Here is a 6486-nt window from a genome sequence, read left to right as displayed (position 1 = left end):
TCCATACCCTGCTTGGACCATCAGTCGTCTGCTCGGTCGGTGCTAGCGAACCCGGAGCCAGCTATGTCAAGAGATAAGGGAGAAGGTGGGTCATCTAAACAGCGCCCTATTGACAAGTTTACGGGAATGGGGGCCGCTGTGGGATCCTCTGGGGGATTGCAGTGGCCTATGCCCGACAATGCAGCACTCATGTCCGCTATTACACAGTCCAGGGACATGTTGGACGCTAACATCGGGGAGGTTGGGTATGACGTTATGTTGTTGCTGCAGGATCTGCGAAATGCTGTTTCCCGTACCACCGAGACCGAAACTCGCATATCGGGGGTGGAGGACGATGTCACCACGCTGACAAAATGAATGGCAACCATAGAGACCACCCAGCAGGGCATTGCGATGCGGGTAGAAGACGCGGAGGGAAGGGCGAGGTGCAATGACCTCCGCTTTATTGGGTTTCCGGGGGGTTGTGAAGGGGGCAGCATGGAGCACTTCCTCACGCAGTGGCTGGAGAGTTGGCTTCCCCGGAATCTCTGTCCCGTTGCTTTGTTGCTGAGTGAGCCCATAGAGCGCTCATGCAAAAGCCCCCGCCTGGGGCCCACCCGAGGCCAGTCATCGCAAAGCTCTTGAATTATCATGACCGGGATGCCATTTTAAAACAGGCGCGGGTCACAACGGTTCCCCTACAGTATGAAAATGCTCGCATTCCAATTTTCCCGGACTCCACAAGACTAGTTCAGCAACAGAGGCAATCGTTCCTGGTGGCCAAGGCCCACTTGAGGGATCTTAAGCTTTCATACGCATTGCTGTACCCGGCTCACTCGCCTGAGAGTGGTTTACCGCTCCCGCACCCATTTCTTTGACTCGCCAGAAGAGGAGGACTGATGAAATGGCGCGGGTGCATGCTCACACACAACCTGGAAGAGAGTCTGATTCCTCCTCTTCGGAGGTGGCTTGGAGGGGGCCCTCGTTAAAATCGGAAGGTGCCAGAAGATCACGCTCTAGGCGTCACTCTGTGCGCTGTGACGCATCATCCCGAACTGGCTCAGCCTCGGGCCGGCAGATATTGGGGCCCTGATTGGTTCACCTGCAAGGCACAGTGGTGAAGTAGTCTACATTTACATGTTCGGAGAGGCTTAATTATGGGTGGGTCCCTAGGTGGACCTGTGCTAACAGAGATGGTGCCAACGATAGATGGGCTGTAAGTTGGGGATCCATTGGCCAGACAGGTCGGATCCTACTGCTGCGGGGCACGGGCCGCTCCCGCTGTGACAGATGCTTCAGCGTTTCTGAGGTATGGGTTTTTGGTCGCACATTTTCTCACTGACAATAGGCTTGTACATACCGAGTTAGATCTCACATCCTCTTATTTGCAGACAATGGTCAGCATGGCATATATCCCCCATAGGGAGCGCATATCCCCGGAAACACTTTGTATCATTAGCTGGAATGTGAGGGGAGTCCTTGATAAGATCAAATGTGGGGCCATACTCCGACAGGCCAAACGGGCTGGGGCGGATGTCCTCATACTACAGGAGACACACCTACTGGGGACAAAGCTCCTCTGCTTTCAAGGGTATGGGTTTCGACTGGTATTCCATTTGGTCTTTGTGAGGGGGTCACAAGATGTGGCTATATTGATTCACCGTAGAGTCCCATATACACACATTAAGCAATGGATTGACACTCAGGGTCACTATGTATTCTTGCAGGGCAAAGTTGCAATGGAGCCAATGGCTGTGTGGGTGCAAATTGATGTGCAGGTACAGGGATTTGAATGGGCTATGGGGTTGTCGGATAGGATCGCGTTATACGCGGATGACGTCCTATTCTTCCTCATGAATGTGGATCGAACGGGGTCTCGGCTCCTGCGCATTATGCAAATCTTTGGGGAAACATCTAGACTGTGTATGAAACCCTGTAAATTGACGTGGATGCTAGGAGGGCAGGAGGAACTGGGCACCTGGGCATCGTCGCTTAAATTGGCGATGGGAGGATTAAAATATTTAGGTGTCTTTAAAAGGGATATGCCCGTGGTTTCATGGGAGCACAATCTGGTACCAGTGTGGGAGCGAGTACATGAAGATATTAAGACCTGATCCCGAAGGATGGGGTGGTGGAACACGCTGACGCAGGAGACTCCCCTCTGGGATAATGGGCAGTTTCCACAACTAGCAGCTTTACAGGGATTCTGGGGATGTGATCATATAGGGATATCGATCTTGGGGGACATTATGAGTGGTCCAATCTTGAAATCCTTCCAGGACCTTCAGACGGAATTCTGAATGCCAAAATCCCAGTTCTTCAAGTACCTTCAATTCCGGCATGCCCTGTCTCCCAAACTGGAAGGTTTCGAGTCCGTGGCAGAGTTCAGTCCCATGGAGGCCAAAGTTTTTTATGGAAGAGCTTCAAGATCGTAAGATTTCCAGAATATACCAAACCCTGGTTATTCATTGTTCCTTCACTCTGCAGAAACTCCGGGAGGATTGGGAGGGGGATATAGGTCCCCTGGAGGAGAAGGACTGGGGGGAGGCCCTGGCTGCTCCATGCGGGCGGCCATAGCAGTACGTCTGCATCTGATCCAGTTTAAATACCTCCACAGGGCCTACTTCACACGGAAGCATTTGTGGACGGCAGGATTGATTGCCTTAGATGTAACCGGAAGGAAGGTATGCTGGAATATACAGTTTGGCAGTGTCCCTCCCTGGATCGTTTTTGTAGGGGGGTTCACACATGTTTATCAGAGGTAATGGGGTAGGACCTTCCCCGATCGCCTTATTACACGTCATGGAGGAGATAGGTGGCAATGTCTACAAACGCCATCTATTACTGTTGGTTCTTACCATAGCAAAACGGGACATAGTGAGGGTGTGGAAAGCGCCAAGACTCCCTGCAGTAGCCACATGGAAAAATGGTCTAGATTCCTGCATGGGCCTAGAAAAACCCATTTTCATTGCCAGGGGGTGCCCCCCAAAAAATTTCAAATACGGAAAAGGTGGGCAGATAATCGGGGACTGTTCCTAGAGCCGGTTCCAGTGGCGCAGGACCAGCACTTATAGAGCTCTGGGTTTCTCGGGGACGATCCAGGGAGAGGGGTGGGACATGGAACTCCAGTGGATAGCATTACTGCAATATTCAAATGGTTTTTATCAGAGAGTGAGTGTATGGTGCGATCGGGGGAGGGGTTGGGTGGGGGGGAGTTAGATTTTAATGTATTACCTTACATTTTCTTTTCATTGGGTATCATTATGAAAATGTCATGGTCAGCATTACATGCTTTGATAGTGCAGACGCCTCTGGGTTACACTGCCCTGCTGTTTATGTGGCATTTGACAAATAAACTTTATTTAAAAAAAAATTATTAATCAATGTAGTTGACATTTTGAATCATTTTTTGTACAGTCCAAAAAAAACATTTTCTGATTAATAATGATGACGCTGAACTTTACAAACTTTTTTCAGATCGTCTCATTTGGGGGGCGTGGCCTGACGTCGATGGAGACGGGAGCCTGAATCCGTGCTCCTGTTGGTGTCCCCTCTCTGCACCATCCTGACCGCTACGGAGGAGCCCCGACAGAAGAGACCGGCCCGGAGGTGTCAGAAGTATAGAAGCGGCCGGAACATATGCTGCGGGAGGTTGATAGCCCCCTCCAGACGATCTAGAGCGGTGGAGCTGGCAAGGCCGTGGACCGTGCAAAATGGCGGCGGAGCGGCAGTGACGGTTCCTGGGGCACAGAAAATCTGTATGCCTGCTTGGGGGCCGACCTGCGCTGCAGTCTTGGAGGCTGGAACGGTGACCAGGGCAGAGGCGAGGACTGAGACTGTCACTGGTGCGGAGGGGGCACACGAAGGAGCCCAGGTGCAAAATGGCGGCTGCAAGGTCCTAACGGCTCCTGGAATACAGAGGGGCCCGAGACCTGACGAGTGAGTGCCCTATACTGTTCCCCTGGGAGCGGGACGTGTGTGATCGGCGGCGGCAGGAGCCCGGACTACAGCGGGTAAGGAGGAGGCGCCGGGAGGAGCTGCGGTGGACCCCGGGGCCTGGCGAATGCCCAGCCATGGGAGCAAGGCCTGAGGGACAGCGGCCGCGGCGAGGACTCGCATCCCCTACACGACTGGTGCAGCCTACAACGAACGTCAGCAAGTGCCCCCCCCCATGTGGTGGAGGGATTGGGGGGAAGGCAAACTGCAGCGCTGAGCGAGGACTTAGGAGGCAGAGCTGCGGGGTGGAGGCTGTTGGGCCCCGTAGCGGGAAACAGTTGAGCTCGAGGAGCAGGTACCGGGTTGCTCTGGTGCTGGGCGAGGCCTGCAGTCAGACTGCGGCGAGGGCAACAGCTCCTGACTGAGAGAGACATTGAGGGGGCAGAGGAACTGGCTGTGAGCTGCCTTGCGAGCCCCCCTCCACTGAACTGAATACGGTGGGATCACAGTGTAAGGGGGAGGGCTCCGAGAGACGATTGTGCTGGTCATTGCTGGGGCCGAAGACAGATTCACGGCGGGGCACGGCGGCGAAGACCAGGTGTCCCAGGGCGATCCTGGATGCCCAGGGACAGTAAAGCAACAGGTTGAAGCGGATGGGCACTTGCTGGGCAGCACAGTGGAACACCAGCTATGGTGGGGCGGCGAAGCGCCTGGCAGGAGAAGTGCCCAGAGAGCAGCCTCCACTACTGAAACTGCTGTGTTGGGGCTGGCGGAGTGAGCAGGAGTTGGAGCAGGGTCACTGTCGCATAGCTCTTCGGACTTGATAAAGCGGGGCTCGAGATACAGATAGTGCCCCGAGGCGACGGACGGCAGGCCGAACATGGGAGGTTTAAGGTGTGGCTGCCATGATTGTTGACACTGTTCGGAGGAGCTGGGGCAGCGTGAGTGGGCGACTTGGACCGTGGGCCACCTGTTTGTGGATTTTCTGAGCTGTAGGTGCTCCGGTGGTGGTGGCTGGGGCTTTGCACCAGTCAGGGACACGGAGAAGACAGGGTCGGAGGTGGAGGTCCCAAAGCAGAGGAGTTGAGAGCAGATGGGGCATATGAACATTGTTGCTGTGCTGACACTGAATTCTGCTGTGGACAGGACTGTGGTTGAACTGTCGCAGGATGGCAGATGTGTGCCTTGGAGTGGTCAATCACCAATCACCCTGCAGGGAAGGCAAGTAGGGCTGCCGCCACCTTCATCCTATCATAGCCCACGCCACGACTTCTTGATCTGAGAGCGTCATGGGCCGGAACACCAAGAGGCGGAACACTGAACAGCAAGAGGGGGTGAGTGAGGACCGCGAAGACTCTGATTCAAGCCCGGGCCCAGGAAAGAAGGGGGGATGCCCCAAGAAGAACTCTCCCTCCATGATATTCTACAGGCCATAGAACGCTACCGGCTAGCGGTGGAAACTAAGATAGATACCATTAGGGAGGACTTGGGCCTCCTCCGTGCAGACCATAGGAAACTGGCCGACCGTGTCATGGCCACAGAAGCGGAGATAGAGAGCTTGCGGCCACCAGTCACGGAGACGACAAGCAAACTCGCGGCTATAGAAAAAAGAGTACAGATACTGGAACAGTGTGCTGAGGATGCGGAAAATAGAGCCCGCCGGAATACATTAGAGTAACGGGCCTTCCTGAAAAGGTCAAAGGGAACAATATGGTGGCGTACCTTGAGCGCTGGCTGCGCACGGAAGTGAAAGGGGAGGGGTTGTCCACATTCTTTGCCCTAGAAAGGGCGCACAGGGTTCCAGCTCAAGCCCCACAACCTGGCAGGCCACCGAGGCCAGTGGTGGCCTGTCTCTTGTTCTGCAAGAATAGAGATCATGTGCTGGGGCAGGCGCGCCTTAAGGGACAGCTTAAAATAACCAACAGTGTGGTACGGATCTTCCCAGACTTTTCACGGGAGGTGCAGCAACAAAGAGCATCCTATATGGCGGTCAAGCGGAAACTGCGCCTGATGAGGGTGTCCTACTCCCGGCCAAACTAAGCATAGTGCATAATGGAGGAACTACCTTCTTTATAAGTATGGGACGAAAATTCATTCCGCTTGCAGGATTTGCGGATTTTCCGCAATTTCGCGATCCACGAATCTCACGAAATTGCGGCAAAATCCGCGAGCGGGATGAATTTTGTTCAGGAAGCACTTACAGGGTTACAGCAGGTGCCCAAGCTGAAGCTTTTTCTTTGTAACCATTTACAAAAGGGATACAAAGCAATTAACTTCAACTTGGGCACCTGCTGTAACCCTGTAAGGGCTTCCTAAGCGGCACCTCGTTGCCTACTTACAACTATTTTCTGACCCTGCTCTGACCCTCGAAGCAGGGTCAGAGAATAGTTACAAATAGGCAACGAGGCTCCTGTCACACCTCAGCAGGAAGCACTTACAGATATAAATAAAGCAGGTGCCCCAGTTGAAGCTCAAATTCAGTAATGCATTATTAAACAGCCCAAGAATCTAGCGAGCACGGTCAATGCTAGGCAGGTGTGCTTTCTCCCCAAATCTACTGTCTACAAATAG

This window comes from Lissotriton helveticus, chromosome 12 (genome assembly GCF_964261635.1).
Source record: "Lissotriton helveticus chromosome 12, aLisHel1.1, whole genome shotgun sequence".
In the NCBI taxonomy this organism is placed as follows: domain Eukaryota; kingdom Metazoa; phylum Chordata; class Amphibia; order Caudata; family Salamandridae; genus Lissotriton; species Lissotriton helveticus.
Note: the sequence above shows the minus strand (reverse complement) of the source record.